We start from the raw sequence: 18,334 nt of genomic DNA on the forward strand, positions 1-18,334 counted from the left end.
AACGCCGAAGGAGCCTGCCTCTTGGTTTTTCATGGACCGTGGCTTTTCAGGCACACAGTAGTAGTTTCCGGTGGCGGAGAGGAGAACGTGGGTGGAATTAACAGGTCTCTGTGGGTCAAGTCTAGAAAGTGCTGACTGATGGAAGGCAAACCATATGGCTGTCTGTCTTATTGTCTGAGGAGTGATGACGCTGGTGTCTTTCCAAGTTGGATCATTACTTCTTGCTTTAAAAAACGCCCGAGACCCAAGCATACAGTCCCTGTTGTCTACAAAGTTTAGGGATGGGGAATGTGAACTGGGAGCAGCTGGCCCTTATCTGTGGTCACAAGAATGAATCTTTTTTCTTTTTGATGGGCTTTTATTTAAGATATTTTGTAGTGGAAAATGGTCCTTTACGTTTGCAACTAGAAGAGATTAGAAATCATGAATTTTTTAGGGATTTGGGCTTCTAAGGTGGGTGCCAGATGATTCATTTGGAAGAAAACAATAAGCCCTTGGTTTTTTTTGAAACATCACTTCTATAAAATAAGAAAGACATTAATCTTCAAGATACAGACTAACAGTAGTACATGCATGTTTTATAACGTAGATTTTTTGCATGCCCCCGCCCGCCCGCCCCCGAAACCCCACCGTTGGGAACATAGTTTGTTAACCACTGCCAATAGTACTCTTTCAACAACTAGGGTTTGTTTTTTTTTTTTTTTAAACTTGTGATTTCCTCTTAAAAGCTATCATTCTTTCAGATGTTCTTAATTAATATAAATTATTTCACATGTGGTTTTTTAAAAATCCTGTATATTAAAGATTTAGAAGCTTGAGGGTACATTTATTTCATCATTACACTGTTGATGTTGAGAATGGAAAGAACAAAAAATGCAGAGTTGCCCATTACCTATGATACCATGTATTTTGAATTTGGAGACAAGTCAGGAGGTTGGTTTGTTTCATGGATAGGATCTGAAGTGTAGTAATAAGTGAAAGAGTATAATGGGACCACCGGAAAAGAATCTGCACACTGCAGTATAATTTGTATGTAACACATTCTTTGAACAATTACTCTGTGCTGTTACTCCTCAAAGTCTGCATTTTTAGGGGGCCAAGTTTACAAGGGGCCCCTTTAACAAGGATTAAGAAGACTACATATTGAGCAGATCACTTGGAAAGTGGCATTTCTCCCCTTAGGAGAATGTGATTTACTCAGAAAATCAGCCTTCTAGGCATGCTGGGGGATGGTGAGTATTTACCATTCAGTTAAAATCTTGTAGGCCATATGCCTTTTGCACTCCTGTACTGTGAGAAATGATGTTGAGAATAATGGTCACAAAACCCCTTAAAATGGCCAGTTGTCAGAGATTCTCATCACAATGCTTATCCTCTCCAAGACTTAGGTTTAAGGAATTATCTCTTCCTCCCAGCTTTCTGACCAATGTTCTGTTAATGGGAGAATCGTCCTAACCCTAAACTCGATTTCCTGAGGCTTCTACATAGGAGACATAAGAGACGCAGGTTTGATCCCTGGATTGGGAAGATTTCCTGGAGAGGGGAATCGAAACCCGCTCCAGTATTCTTGCCTAGAGAATCTGCATGAACAGAAGAGCTGTACAGTCCGTGGGTCACAAAGAGTTGGACATGACTTAGTACACGCATGCACTACTAAATGGTGTATTTTATGTGGTGGAATGGATGACTTATGAAACTATTTTAATTAAAAAAAATATGCCAAATAAGGTAATCTGCCCAAGCCCAAGGTATGGGTAGTTTGAGCACTAATTGCCTGGATCCAGGCCCCTTGGAGAAAGCAAACGTTTCATGACTGCAGATAAAATAGAGCCGTACACCCACCGTGAAACCTGGGCTTCTGGCTGCCGTAGTATTGACAGAACTGAAGTGGTGGGTCTGATCACTGTACAGTTGACAGAGAAGCAGTAAGCAGAGTTACTGCCAGTGAGTCACCTAAAGCCAGATTGCTGAAGGTCAAGTTCTTGCTCTGTTACTTACCTGCCATGAAGCCTCAGACAGGTTACTTCATTTAGTCGTGTCTCCTTTTCTCATCTGTAAAATGGAATGATGATAATATAATCTGCGTCATAGAGGTGGTTGCAGATTAAGTACATTAATATGTGTTAAGTGGTTAGAACAGTGCTGGCTCCACATTAAACATCAATATGGTTGGTTGTGATCGTCTGTTCTTTAGTTCATTGAAATACTTGGTTACAGTCCTGTCTTGTCGCCTCCTTGAGCTGCTTTCAACCATTGATCAGAGGAGAGATTGAAGAGAAGCGCGTGGGTGTGCCACTCGTGGCTGCTACTGGGAAAACAGCTCAAGTGAACATCCTGACAAATCGCTAGCAGCATCTCAAACAGAGACCACTTCTGAGGGCAAGGAGCACAGGACATGGCTTTTTATTAAAGAGATCAGCCGATTAAACAGTCTCAGCCAAATGCTCTAGAGGCTGTTATTACAGTTAATTGGAATTGGCTTTTTAATAAATGAAAACACCTGCCATCCTGCATCTAATCTATTTATTCCTCCCCTTATGGTTGAGGACGCTGTGGTCTGGCAGGTTAGTAACCTGTCCGGTCTCTTCCTGCTTATTAACATCAAGACAGAACTGATTTATTAATATTGATTCTCATTTACTGCTTGTATGTCGTGAACATTTGCAATGTAAATTTACCTGCCAGTTAGTTACATCTAGGTGGTGTACTTTTTAAAAAATGACGTCCCTGTATTAATATAGAGAGGTATCCATGATGAACAGTGGATGTATTTAGCACATAGCTTCTTGCATCTATTAGTAGTTCAGAAAGGTCATGTCAAAGGTTTTGAGCATCCTTTTGACTAGAATGTGTCAGTTTCTTACTGATAATGATATATGTCTTCTATTTTGTCTCCATGGAACATTTAATGTGGTTTGGCTGTGTGTGTTCAGTAAACTGTCAGATGCTGCATTGGTGGTATAATGTGGATTCATTTTAGTTCTGTGCTTTGGAAATTGGGAATTTTCGAAAGAGTGAAAGAAAAAACAGTGTTTGCTAAACTCTTAAGTTACTTGAAATGTGTACCAAATTAAAACTCTTGATCATTGAGAATTCTGCTTTCTGTTTCCCTCATGGGTGTGAGGATTGAGGAAGCAGCTGGATTTAAATCATTCTTTTAGTTCATCTCCTAAGATAGAAAGAAAATTTATCTTGTGACTTCTTTGTCCTTGTAATTGACTTAGGATTAGATTGGGCAAAATATAATTTGGGTTGTCTGGCTACTATTCTCCTTTAATATGATCACTCCTCTAGAACCGATCCTTTGTGTTATTGAGGATCAGGGCCAGTTTAGAGAATATTAATAGCATCATAAAAATTGTCCCCAAGCAAATGTAAGGAACAAAGACAGAGCGACTGCCAGGATCTTGGTTGTTAATGACTGTCCTAGAAGCACAGCGGGCCTGCCATGGAGTCAGCGGGCTGCTGGCTCCTTTCTCAGTACTGACACTGTTTAGAGAATGTTACCTCCATGCAGCTGAAGCTCTGTGCAAGTCATGGCCTTTTAAAAAATAAACATAAGTCATTTTCTTCGGAGAAGGCAATGGCACCCCACTCCAGTACTCTTGCCTGGCAAATCCCATGGACGGAGGAGCCTGGTAGGCTGCAGTCCATGGGGTCGCTAAGAGTCAGACACGACTGAGTGACTTCACTTTCACTTTTCACTTTCATGCATTGGAGAAGGAAATGGCAACCCACTCCAGTGTTCTTGCCTGGAGAATCCCAGGGACGGGGGAGCCTGGTGGGCTGCCGTCTATGGGGTCGCACAGAGTTGGACACGACTGAAGCAACTTAGCAGCAAGTCATTTTCTTAATGGCTTAGGAAACTTAGTAATGAAAGGATATTTTTGTAAGGAAATAACAGTCCCCCAGGTACTATCTGGTAAAGTCATTTTTACTTTGTCATTTCTTAGATTGGATCTTAGTCATTGTGGTCAGCTGCACTCCATTTCCCCATCCCCCATTAAAGTCAAATTACATTAAAAAGCACTTTATATGATGGGGTCATTTTTTCCATTTGTTTGTTGCCTGGACGTTGGCAGTATCCCACCTCTAAGGTTATAGACTAACCATGGTATGTGTATAGAGAATGTCTTGCCTTCTCCTTCTGCCTTCCTCTTCCCCAACACACACACTGATCTCTCTCTTTATTGACTGGTCAGCCTCTAGGATTCACAAGGGAGATGTTTTTGCCTAAGGAGGTGACCTCCTAGGACCCTGTTGGAATGATATGACCCATCCACTTCACTTCCTACTTGCTGCTATCTTCATATCCTTAATACCTTATTCTCCTCTAAAGTGTGCCAGCATCTTTTGGAATTTAGTTAAATCAGTGAGGAGACGTACTTGTCCTTCAGAGAGTTTGCTATAAAATGGGCAGCTATAAAAGATTTATTAGTCTTTCAATGAATTGATTAGGTTTCAATGATTAGGTTGTCTTTTTGGAGTAAGTGGGGTTTGGTAAGATCAGTAATTTCATTTGATCAGTAATTTCATCACTGATTTCATTAGCATTTTGCACTGAACTGTATTATAAACTGTGGTTGTCAGATCTTGGTCCAAGACACTTTTCATTTTCAAAGTATCTTGTTGTTCAGTCTCAGTTGTGTCCAGCTCTTTGTGACGCCATGGACTATAGCACATCAGGCTTCCCTGTCCTTTTCCATCTCCTGGAGCTTGCTCATGTCCATTGAGTAGGTGATGCCATTCAACCATCTCATCCTCTGTCGTCCCCTTCTTCTTTTGCCTTCAGTCTTGCCCAGCATCAGGGTCTTTTCCAATGAGTTGGCTGTTCGCATCAGGTGGCCAAAGTATTGGAATTTCAGCTTTAGCATCAGTCCCTCCAATGAATATTCAGGATTGATTTCCTTTAGGATTGAGTGATTTGATCTCCTTGCAGTCCAAGGGACTCTCAAGAGTCTTCTCCAATACCACAGTTCAAAAGCATCAATTCTTCGGTGCTCAGCCTTCTTTATGGTCCAGCTCTCACATCCATACATGACTACTGAAAAATATCTAGTGTCTCTTTATTTACTGTTTTTCTGAGGAGTGTGCCCAGCATGGCCCAGGACTCTCCTCTGCTGCTGCTGCTAAATCACTTCCGACTCTTAGGACCCCATAGACGGCAGCCCACTAGGCTCTCCCGCCCCTGGGATTCTCCAGGCAAGAACACTGGAGTGGGTTGCCATTTCCTTTTCCAATGCATGAAAGTGAAAAGTGAAAGTGAAGTCGCTCAGTCGTGTCCGACTCTTAGGACCCCATGGACTGCAGCCTACCAGGCTCCTCCATCCATGGGATTTTCCAGGCAAGAGTACTGGAGTAGGGTGCCATTGCCTTCTATATAGGATTTATTACTAAAATTAGAAAGGGAAGTGAGAAAAAAAGCCATTGCTCTTTTAATCAGTTCTTTCACACTCAGAAGTGACTTTTGAAGTAGAAAAGCATTTTTGCTTAACTGAGTAGAGTTCTCTGCTTACATCCCTTCATTCCTAGTTGTCATACCAAAGGAGGTGCTGGGTAGGGCTGAATCTGGAACTTCCACCAACTTTGCCTGCTTCCTTGTCTCTTGGACTGTTGCAAGTACAGTTTAAGCTCTAATGTATTTCTTTGGTTTTTGCGTGTGTGTGTGTGTGTGTGCTTGTGCGCGGCTGGCCTTTGAGGTGTGCCCGTTGTCACTGGTCAGATGCGTTGCCAGCTCCAGGCCCCGGGAGGGCTGGGACGCCCCTTCCTCCCTGGCACAGGTTGGCAGCAGGGCTTCCTCCCTGGCGCAGGTTGGCAGCAGAGCTGACCAGTGGCAGAGTCACCCAGATCCTGGCACGCCTTCCCGCCATTGGTTCTGAGATACCAATGGTATCTCAGGGTGTGGAAACGCCCTCCCCTCTGCTACTGAGTTAACTCTGACCAGCCCTCTGATTCCTGGAGAGTAAAGAAGAATTGTGTCTTCAGGTTTCAAGGCACTTTGCTCTCTTGTTTTCCTGTGCATTTGTTGTTCTTCCCAGCTTAACACACACAAAGGCATATTCTGGTGCTTGTAGATTGTAGGGTTGCTACACTCATTTCAACATTCGGGATATGCCTGTCTGTTAGGCATTGGATTTCCATTTCATTTATGAAACACATATTTGTGCTTTATATGCCAGGAACTTTTCTAGATATTGGCAGTGTTTTCAGAGATTATAATCTGCAGGGCAAACCATTACTGTAGCGTGTGTTCATTGCCAAAATAGCAACATGTCAAATGTGCCTTGAAAATGTAGGGTAGAAGAAGCATAAGTTTTGGAAAATTTAAAAAGCCTAGGAATGTCAATGATGAGTGCATAGTTTAGGGGAGGAAACAGCTTGTTTTGATAGCTTTTTTGAGAAGAGTAGAGAAGAGAGAGCGGTTTTAGTAGGGGGAGGTTGGGTCAGAAAGATGTGTCTGTGTGTGTATGTTTTTAAAAGTAAGGTCAGTGAGAAAAAGTTGAAAATGCAGGATATATGTTTATTTTGCCCACGGCTAGTTCCTCTTAAGGTTGCAAGATGACTGCCACAAGTTCAAGTGTACATGTAAGTATGACTAAGTTTCTTGGAAGAAGCCTTTTTTTTTTTTTCCTGTGATGTCTCTCTATCAGTGATAAAAGCCTTTCCCAAAGACCTCATAGTAGATGCCACCCCAGCCTCTCCTCTGTTGAGTCAGCATTGCATAAATTTATGTCTAAACAAGTCAGTGTCAAGGGAAGGGGACCACAGTGACTGGCTGAAATGGATTGTGATTCGTCTTAGGTTGGGACTAGGGTTTGTTACCCCCAGAAACGCACGCCCTCAGGTGGAGTAGACTTGTAGGCACAGTCAGGATTTGGTTAGAAAACGAGGGGGGCGAATGATAGCTGGATGGCCCACAGGGTCGTGCTTGCCTGCTACTTATACCAACACTACAGGCAGACAGGTACTTTTTTTTTTTTAATTGGAATATATTTGCTTTACAATTGGAGTGTATTTCTGCTGGACAGCAAAGTGAATCAGCTGTATGTACACATATATCCTTTACCTCTTAAGCCTCCCCTCTCCCCCAAGCCCCACCAGTCCACCCCTCTAGGTGGCCACAGCGCACCGAGCTGAGCTCCCTGTGTTACACAGCAGCTTCCCACTAGCTATCTGTATTACAAGTGGTAGCATATAGAGAAGGCAGTGGCACCCCACTCCGGTACTCTTGCCTGGAAAATCTTATGGATGGAGGAGCCTGGTGGGCTGCAGTCCATGGGGTCACTGAGGGTTGGACACGACTGAGCGACTTCACTTTCACTTTTCACTCTTATGCATTGGAGAAGGAAATGGCAACCCACTCCAGTGTCCTTGCCTGGAGAATCCCAGGGACGGCGGAGCCTGGTGGGCTGCTGTCTGTGGGGTCGCACAGAGTCGGACACGACTGAAGTGACTTAGCAGCAGCAGCATATAAATGTCATTGCTACTCTGTAGACACATACTTCTGAGTAGAGAGAGAATATGTGGTTGTCTTTGGATTTGGGGTTTTAGGTGATTTTTTTCCCCTCTTATTTCCTACTATGATCAAGTATTATTTTTACCATCAGATCACATAAATGTTTTATTTTTAAATGTTTAACTTTTAAAGTTGTGAAAATTTGCCCATTCTACCCCAAAAATTAGGTGTAGAAGGAATATATTTCTTTCGGTCCTCTAAACAGTTCTACAGTTCTCTGTGATCCTCCTCCTGCTTGCAGGGAAAGGAGAATACATAAGTGTGTCTTGTAGCTTCTGATTGTATCTAACCCAAGAGGAACCACTCTCTCTCGGCCTCTGTAGGGCACGCCCACCTGTGATGTCTGTGGCTGTCGTGAGTGGTGAGGCTAGTCCAGCTTGGGTAGTTGGTTCATTGCCTGAATCGGCCAGGACCCTTTGGAACCCACGTCCTTGAATCTGGTTACAAACAGATCCGTCAGTCCCTCTTTACACACTCATTGTTGTCGGAGGGAAAGCTGTCCTGTGGTTAGCTTGTTTGCCATACCTTTCAAACTTCAAAAATAATTCCACTTCAGTTTTGCAGTGTTTCTGTTACACTCTAAACTGCTCCCAGCACTCTGATATATGTTCAGAGGACTTGGTTTCCTTCTTCTCAGTCCCGTTTTTGGTGCTTTGTTTGGGCTTCCCTGGTGGCTCAGATGGTAAAGAATCCGTCTGCAATGTGAGAGACCTGGGTTTGATCCTGGGTTAGGAAGATCCCCTGGAGAAGGAAATGGCAGCCCACTCCAGTACTCTTGCCTGGAGAATCCGCATGGACAGAGGAGCCTGGTGGGCTACAGTCTATGGGGTCGCAAAGAGACACGACTGAGCAACTAAGCACAGCGCACAGCACAGCCCTCCCCATAGGAAGGGCAAACAAGCAGCATAAGTAAAGAAACACTTAGTGTTGTGAATTCATCAAATATAGAGTAACTGTTAATAGGTTTTTTTTTTCCTAATCGAGAATAATGAATAGCTGTGATAGATGGTTAGGGGAGGCTTCTGAAATGGTATTACTTTTTTGGGTAGAATTTAGAAAGACAGTACTGCCGAAACACTTTCCATCTCAGATGAAAAACAATAGTATTTGCCTAGTCAGTTGTTCCTCAAATAATATTTGAACTGAGGAATATTTTAGCTTTTTTAAAAATAGGCCTCAAATTAATATTACTTAGCTGACTAAATCTTGGGATTATATGTTGGAAACTAGTTCTTTAAAGGCTAGATGGAAAGCCTACAGCTTGATGTTTTCCATTTTAGAGATGGTAATTTTGACTTCCAAGTTAACATCAATAATGAGAAACAGATTTTAAAATTTTAGTTGTAGCTATGTTTATTGAGATACCTAGCACTGTACTGCCTACCAGGGATTAGTGGATTAAGTTATCTTTAAATAAAGCATTTCAATTTAGTACCTCTACTAAAATTAGAAAGTTTCGTATCTGTGATTCATATTATAATTGCTCTACTGCAGCTGCAGTGGTGGTTGGTGGTGTTAGTTGCTAAGTTGTGTCGGACTCTTGTGACCCTGTGAACTGTAGCCCGCCAGGCTCGTCTGTCCATGGAATTTTCCAAGCAAGAGTGGGTAGCCATTCCCTTCTCCAAAGGATCTTCCCTACCCAGTGATTGAACCTGGGTCTCCTGCATTGCAGGCAGATTCTTTATGGACTGAGCCACCAGGGAAGACCTACTGTAACTGTTGCCTTATATAATTAACATTGTTACTTAATGTTTTTTTCTCTTAATCTGTTTTTTTTTTTTTTTGACTCAGGTTTATTAGGAGTCGGGATGAGAAGGTGTTTCTGGAGTGGTTGGGAATTTCAAGGGCCCCTTTTCCGTGGTTTGCTTGTGTTTTCAGTTGCTTTGCATACTATATTTGTCAAGTCTTAGACCTACAGAAGGTCATTCTGACCGAGGTCTAGTTTTAAGGTTTTCACTTCCTCTAGGCAATTAGAAATAATGTAAATCACGGCTATAATTTTTACAGCTTGAAAACAAATGCCGTGAATATTTCATTATGAGTGTAGGACAGGAACACTTATTATTCTGTATTGAAAGTAACTTTTGGTGAAATATCTCTAGCACTGTGTCCTTCTTTTAAATTTCTATGGATATTTCATTGGGTATAACTTAACTTTGGTTTAAGTTCAGCCTAGTTTAGTGTCAGATTCTTTTTAATGATCTATGAGATTTTTAATGATCTATGTGATTCAAGAAGTGTTGATCAGAAATTAATAAACCAAATATTGCATAATAAGGGGAAATGTCTACTCCCTAAATGTCCTTTTAATCTTTGTCTAACGTTCTCATTACACGCAGAGGACCCTTGAGGCATTTCCCTCTATTCTTTGTATTCTTCCTTCTCACTTTTACCCTTGTCCTCAACACAGCATCACTATTTAGATCATGTAATATGAATTGAAATGTAATATTTCAATTACATTGAAGAAGACCTTTTTAACCTTAAGATACTACCGTCTCGGGACTTCAGTTTCCTCATCTGTAACGGAAGTGTGTTGTATTGGATGAATGTCATCTTTTAGTTGGGAATTCTTTGGGTCTATGAGATTATCCATTCTCTTGAGCAGACTTGTGTAATCTTAATACTTTGTTTTTATCTTGTTGAGATCACTAGTAGGCTTACTCATTCTTTCATTTTTAGAGGTTCCGGAATCTCTGTGTTTTGTAGCTTAACTTTTTGGGTTTGTAGAACCTTGGAAAATGTAGTTTTCTTTTGGTCACTTGCATAAAGTTGGGAATAATAACGATAAGTCTTATGCCAGGCACTGTGCTGTTAAAAGCAGCCAACCATTCAGTCCTTGACGTAAGTGTTGGTGTTGTTTTCCTTATGGGGAACCTGTAGGGTGAGGTTAAGATCTTAGAGATAACACTGTTGGAGATATCTGCATTACCTTAATTATATCCCACTACTTGTTCTTTCCAATATCATGCTGCTGGTGGTGCTAAAATTGATTTTCTTATGCATTTCATAATTCTTTGTATTTGTGTGTAATACTTTATCTTTTTCAAAGACCTTTGGGATGCACATAGGGCAGGGACTCCCCGCCTAAGTCACAAGGACGCACATTTGCCTGTATTCACAGAGCTAGACTGGACTTGATGGATCTTTTCTTCTTATTTTCCTGTAACAAGGTCTTTTCCCACATCAAAGCATCTTTTAAAATTTCTATGAAATTTAATTATTTTGTAATTACTGTGGAGATATCAATGGAGCCTGATTTAAAACAGTGTTTTAGAGTTACCCATGAATTTTCCGGTCAGTGATAAATCAGTATCTACTGATGACTGGAGAAAATATCCATTATAAAGGGGGAAAAAATAACTGACATTCCTTGGGAGCCCTAAAGACAACTGAAATGGAACTGCCTTTTTTTTCTGAAGGCACATATTTTTGTTTATAGTTTGTTGTCTGTTTGAACATTTTTCTGATTCTAAAGTAATATGTGTTTATAGTTAAGAATTTGAAGGCAGAAACAAGGAAAAATTACCTAAATGTAACCATTGTTAATATTTTGATGTATATCCTAGCTGGAGGTCGAGGAACCAAGGTTTGTGGACATGTTCAATGTGAGATGTCTGCTAGACACATACAGGTAGTAATTTGAGCATGCGGTTGGATACGTGAGTACAGAGTTCGAAAATAGGCGAGATTAGACGAAATGTAAATATCAGAGTATACACCAAGTCCATCAGTGATCGTATCTGCTCTGTGGGTCTGGATGAATTCTTGTAGGGAGTGTTACAAAGAGAAGGAGCGATGGGAGGACCAAGTCCTGGTTCCCCAGCACTTAGAGCCCTGGAGGAGAGGGGGAATCCACGAGGTTGACAAGGGGGTGTTTGTGAGGCAGTAAATCAGAAGGCCGTGGTATTCAGGAAGCAAAGTGAAGAAAGGATTTCAGGGAGGGAATGATCAACCTGGTCAGTGTTGCTAAGATGCTATCTGAGAAGACTCAATATTTCCCATTTGGCGATGTGAAGGCCGCTGATCCTCACAGAGTAATTCCCAGGGAGTGGAGGGGAGAAGGCTTGATTTTAGTGGGCTCAAATGAAGAGAGAGAGGGAAGAGTTGGGAGACAGTGGGAATATAAATAGTTGTTTTTTTTTTTTTAGTTTTACCATAAAGGCCTGCTCCCCAGGTGGTGCAGTGGTAAAGACTCCACCTGCTAATGCAGGAGATGCAAGAGACGCAGGTTTGATCTCTGGGTTGGGAAGATCCCCTGGAGAAGTAAATGACAACCCACTCGCATATGCTTACCAGAGAAATCCCATAGACAGAGCAGCCTGGGGTGCTGTAGTCCGTGGAGTCGCAACGAGTCGGACACAACTGACCACAGCACAGCAGCACTATAAAGGAGAGCAGTAAATTTTACTGTGGTTCGAAGGATGTGTGGAGGGTCAAGAAATTTTAAGAGCCACTGCAGTATTTTTGTATAACAATGGAAATGTTGTGTATTTTTCTTTTTCTCATAATTTTCCTTGGTGAGACTACAGAAGGTTGTCAATTTTATTGGTCTCCTTAAAGAATCAGCTCGTGGTTTAGATCATCAGTGTTATCAAAAGCAGCTGCCAAATTTTGTTATGTGAGTGGTTTTCTTGGCAGAAATAAAACAGCTTTCAGAGAATCAGTGCTCTCAGTTCAGTCGCTCAGTCGTGTCCGACTCTTTGCGACCCATGGACTGCAGGACGCCAGGCTTCCCTGTCCATCACCGACTCCCAGAGCTCGCTCAAACTGGTGTCCGTCGAGTCAGTGATGCCATCCAACCATCTCATCCTCTGTCGTCCCCTTCTTCTCCTGTCTTCAATCTTTCCCAGCATCAGGGTTTCTTCCAGTGACTCAGGCAGTTTAACAGCTTGTTTCCCTGAAGGATACCCTTAAATTTTTAAAGAATCTATTTGAATTAATATCTTTGTCAATATGTAATATTAAACAGTATGTATAACATTGTTCCCAAACAAGAAGAAATCTTATTATATTTTTCTTCCCTGACTATCTCCTAGTTTTGTCAAAGTAATCTAAGATTTTGGTTAAAGATAGATTTTTCTCTTTATCAAATTCCTTTTCTGTTTGAGGAATCTTTAAAAAGTTGCAATAAGCCTCACAGCTAAGTTATCAGCAGTTTAGACTTTAACTGAGTTTCACTGTTTTTTTATTTTGTTTATTGTCTGTTTAAACATCTTTTAGGTTCGTGTTTTTACAAAGTATTACATGTTTTTGATTTAAAAACAATAGATTTATCGTAAAGCAGTCTCGTCTATCGCACACCTTATTTGGCTTCAGAGATAATATTCGTCTTTACCCGTTTCTGCTATTTAATGTTCTTTGGTGGTTACCTCTGTTTTTTGTTTATGCCCTCATTATATTTATGAACCTAAGATGTTATCTGTTTGCAGATAACAGTATTTAAGGCAGTATCTTTTGACTCAGTATACGTCATAAAGAAATACTGCTTTTCCTTTGGGTTCTGTCTGATTCTATCTCTCACCCTGTCCCCTTTATTTGTCAAGGTTAATAATTACATTTCATTTAATAACCATGATTAAGTCTCCCATTATTCTGAAAAATGAAAACCAGTTAGCAGTGTTCATGTTATTATACCTGTGTCAATATTGAGCACTGGAAAGCTAAGTAACATGCTATTACGTTTCTCTCCTTACAGTTTCAAGGTCACTCGATGCCACTCAAAAACATTTATTTTTTTATTGAAATATAGTTGATTTACAATGTTGTGTTAGTTTCAGGTGTGTAGCAAAGTGATTCAGATACACACACACATTCAGATTATTAAATTTTTTTTTATAGATTATTTGAGAATTTTGAGTACAGTACCCTGTGCTATATAGTATATCCTGGTTGGTTTTCTGTGTAGTAATGTGTATATGTTAATCTCAAACTCCTAAGTGATCCCTCTCCCTGCCCCTCCTTTCCCCTTTTGTAAGCATGCATGTTTTATATGTCTATGGGTCTATTTCTATTTTAATGTAAATTTATGTGTATCTTTATTTTAAAATTCCACATATAAGTGATATCATATGACATTTGTCTGGCTTACTTAGTATGATACTATTTAGGTTCATACTTGTTGTTGTAAATGGTATTATTTCATTCACTTTTTAAGGCTGAGTAATATTCCATTGTGTGTGTGTGTGTATATGTGTGTATACACATATATAGACCACATCTTTATCCGTTTATCTGTCGATGGATATTTAGGTTGCTTCAGTGCCTTGGTTATTGAAAGTAGTGCTGCAGTGAACGTCGGGCTGCATATATCTCTCTAAATTATGGTTTTCTCTGGGAAAAAGATTGTCGGATTGTATGATAGCTCTGTTTTTAGTTTTTTAAGGAACCCCCATACTGTTCTCCACAGTGACTATATGAATTTACATTCCTACCAACACTGAAGGAGGGTTCCTTTTTCTCCACACTTTCTTCAGCATTTATTATTTGTAGATTTTTTTGATGATGGCCCTTCTGACTAGTGTGAGGTGATACCTATTATAGTTTTGATTTGCATTTCTCTTTAATCATTTGTGATGTTGAGCATCTTTTCATGTGCCTCTTGGCCATCTGTTTGTCTTCTTTGGAGAAATGTCTGTTAGGTCTTCTGCCTGTTTTTTTGATTGGGTTGTTCGTGTTTTTGATATTAAGCTGTATGAACTGTTTGTGTGTTTTGGAGACTAATCCCTTGTTGGTTGCATCATTTGCAATGTTTTTTCCCGTTCGTAGATTGTCTTTTCATTTTGTTTAATGTTTCCTTTGCAGTGCAAAAGCTTTTAACTTTCATTAGGTCTTATTATTATTTTTTTTTATTTCCGTTACTCTGGGAGATGAATTAAAAAAGATATGCTCTAATTTTTGTCAAAGGGTGTTCTGCTTGTGTTTTCCTCAGAGTTTTATAGTATCCATTCTTAAATTTAGGTCTTTAATCCGTTGTGCATTTATTTTTGTGTATGGTGTTAGAGAATGTTCTAAGTTAATTTTACATTGAGCTGTTCAGTTTCCCTAGCACCACTTACTGAAGAGACTCTTTCTTCTGTCTGCTTTGTCATAGATACTGAAGAGACTCTTTCTTCTGTCTGCTTTGTCATAGATTAATTGACCATAGGTGCATGGTTTATTTCTGTGTTTTCGCTCCTGTTCCATTGATCTATATTTCTTTTTTTGTGCCTGTACTGCACTGCATTGAATACTGTAGCTTTGTAGTGTAGTCTGAAGTCCGGGAGCCTGACTGCTCCAGCTCTGTTTTTCTTTTTCAAGGTTGCTTTGGCTATTCAGGATCTTTTATGTTTACAAAAACATTTCTAACATCAAATTCAAATAATCACTGACAATTAGGGAACACTGGTATGTGTCAGGCGCTCCTAAGGGCATTAGGTATATTATTTCATTTGATCCTCCCAGCAGTCGGACAGGACTAAGCGACTGAAGAACAACAACGTGACGTACTATTCTTGTCCCTTCTCCCCCTCCCTCCAAAAAAAGGAATTGTTAGAGGTACGTAATTTGCCCACTGGCAGGGTTGTCCTCCAGTTATAGAACACTGTTCCGTGCTGTCTGCCTCTGGTGATCTCTAGAGCAGACATCGACCATATTTGCAAGGTTCTGAGAGAGTCAGTCTTAGGTGTGCCCTCTGATGACTGATCTCTAGTCCCTGATGGTGCAGTCTTATAGATGTCTGGGGCAAATACTTCGAAAGCGGTGTAGGAACGAAGCCCCTTGGAAGAGGCTGAGTGAATTTGGGAATTTTACTCCTCAGGGGGAACTGTTGGAAGTTTTCACTCTGCTTTTTCATTTTCCCTTTGAGTATCTTACAGGAGTCCTAAGTTAACTGGCATAGTAACTACTGCACCTCCCTTTCTGCCCATCAGTTGCCTATCTTAGAACACCCATAGTTAATGTCATATTTCATGATGAAATACTGAACACTTTCATTACAGGGGAATAAGGCAAGGATGCCCTTTCTCACTACTCTCACTACCAAATCATTGCAGTAAGTGCGAAAAAGTGTGAAGATGGAAAGAAGTAAAACTATCTCTATGCAGATGACATGACTGTGTACATAGAAAATACTAAGGAATCTACAAAGAAACAGATCTAATAAATGAAGTACGGTTGTGGAGAATTCAAGGTTAATATTTAAAAACATCAATTTTATGTCTATACTATCGAAGAGAACCAGAAAGTGAAGTTTAACAAACAAGTCCGTTTATAGTAACTATAAAAAAACAAAAACAAAAAAACTTAAGAATAAGTTTAACAAAAGAGTACAAGACCTCTTTCCTAAGAAACTTGAGAATAGTGCTGAGAGAATTAAGGAAGACCTAAGTAAATGGGGAGATATGCCATGTTCATGCCTCAGGAGACTTGGTTTGTTAGATGGCAGTTCTCCCAAAATTGTTGTTTAGATTCACTGCTATCTTGATCAAAATTCTGCTGGCCCTTTCAACTCGAGAAGAAGATAGTCCAGTTAAAAATGGACAGAATAATTGGACAGACATTTCACAGAAGAAGATATACAGATGGCTAACAAGCGTATATAGAGATGCTCAACATGATTAGCCATCAAGAAATGCAAACTAAAGCCACAGCGCTGCTGTTGAATTGTCCAGTCGTGTTCGACTCTTTGCAGCCCCATGGGCTGCAGCAGGCCAGGCTTCCCTGTCCTTCACCGTCTCCTGCTGTACCACTGTATATGTTAGGATAGCTAAGATTAAAAAGACTGACATTATCAAGGTTGGTGAGAATGTGGAGCACCTGGAGTTCCCACACACTGCTGGTAGCAAGAAAAGGATACAATTACTTTGGAACAGTGTTTAGCAGTTTCTAAGAAGTTAAACAGAAACTCACCATATCGCTCAGGAGAAGGCAATGGCGACCCACTCCAGTACTCTTGCCTGGAGAATCCCATGGATGGAGGAGCCTGGTGGGCTGCAGTCCATGGGGTTGCTGAGTCAGATACGACTGAGCAACTTCACTTTCACTTTTCACTTTCATGCACTGGAGAAGGAAATGGCAACCCACTCCAGTGTTCTTGCCTGGAGAATCCCAGGGATGGGGGAGCCTGGTGGGCTGCCGTCTATGGGGTCACGCAGAGTCAGACATGACTGAAGCGACTCAGCAGCAGCAGCACCATATCACTCAGCTTCTCCACTCATAGGTATTTAGTTACCCAAGAGAAATAAAGTATACGTCTGTGAAGATGTTCCCTGAAGCTTTATTAGAGCAACCCCCAAACTGGAAACAGTACATCTTTATTACGGGCTTCCCAGGTGGCGCTAGTGGTAAAGAACTTGCTGGCCAGTGCAGGTAGATGTATGAGACACAGGTTCGATCCCTGGGTCGGGAAGATCCCAGGGAGGAGAGTAGGACAACCCACTCCAGTATTCTTGCCTGGAGAGTCCCATGGACAGAGGAGTCTGGTAGGCTACCGTCCGTGGGGTGGCAAAGAGTCAGCCACGACGGATGTGACTTAGCACACAAGCACACGTCTTTATTACAATAGTGCATCCACAGTTAAATGGATAAACATATGGTGGTGTGTACATATAATGGAATACTGTTCAGCAATAAAGAACCCAAACATCGAATGTACCCATCCTGATTGTCATTAAACTGAGTGAAAGAAACCGAAGGCCAGAGTACATTCTGTTTACGTAAATAGTATGTGTTATTCTGTTTACACAAAAATCTTGGAAAATGCACACCGATCGACAGTGATGTAAAGCAAATCATTGGTTACCTGGGACCAGGGGACCAGGGAAGGAGAGACCTCAAAAAGGCATATGGAATTTTGAGAAGGATGGAAATTTATCCTGATTGTGGTGGTGGTTTCATCCACACATACAAGTATCAAAACTCACTGAATTCTGTATTTTAAATTTAAAACTCATTGAGTTCATTCAATGTAAATCCTGCCTCTAAGTTGGTAAATAAAATAGTGACAAGTGCATGGTAGACAATACATAATTCAGTAAATACGCCCTATTAGTATGAGCCAATTCTAGTTGCTAGTTCTTGTTTTCAAAACGCAGTTATACTCCATCGAGATATAACAGTCCCATTAACAATCGAATAGCTGCCACATATGTTACACACATCAGAGGCTTCATTGTTTCTTACATTTGCTGTAGTAAGAGGATATAACAGAAGAATCTGCTGCTCTTCTTTTGGTTCTGGAACTTGGATTTCCTATGTTCTTTCTTCCTTTGTTGTTGTCCTTGAGTCTCTAAGGCATGTCTGACTCTGTGACGCCAAGGACTGCAGCATGCCAGGCCCCTCTGTCCTTCACTGTCTCCCAGAGTTTCCTCAAATTCATGACTTTGAGTCAGTGGTGCTATTTAAGCGTCTCATCCTTTGCTGCCTTCTTCTTCTATATTCCCCTTCCAATTAATTGAACATTATGGTTAAATGAGAATTGTCCAGAAAGTAGTTTTTATTTGAAGTCTTACTGCAGATACCTTTAGGAACTGCCCACGTTCCTGTGTAAGTTGATTATAGTGATCATTGTCATATCTTTCACTCCAAGGTATCATTTTCAAACATTTCCAGGCTATATTCTTCTTTAATGTGTGGACTGTCTTTTGTGTGTGTGTTTTCATGGCACCAGTCTGCTGTATGGCACAGGTAGGCACTTGTAGAAAGAACATTTGTCATCCTCAAGTGAAAGATGAAGGATGTGTGGATGATGGTCCTTCTCTCTTATGAGTCCTTGGTGTTAGGTTACTTCCCATGCCCTTCTACACTGAGAATTAGACAACCAAGTTGTGAGACTTCTCA

General features: G+C 40.8%; 1 protein-coding gene across 5 annotated transcripts in view; it reads left to right on the plus strand.

The window, feature by feature from the left end:
* BACH1 (BTB domain and CNC homolog 1) overlaps nucleotides 1–18,334 on the plus strand; it is a 67,817-nt gene that overhangs the window by 2,276 nt on the left and 47,207 nt on the right. The window lies entirely within an intron of this gene.

The sequence above is a fragment of the Bos grunniens genome, chromosome 1 (assembly GCF_055505025.1).
Source record: "Bos grunniens cultivar Pamir isolate PY7600 chromosome 1, Bosgru_T2T1.0, whole genome shotgun sequence".
In the NCBI taxonomy this organism is placed as follows: Eukaryota; Metazoa; Chordata; class Mammalia; order Artiodactyla; family Bovidae; genus Bos; species Bos grunniens.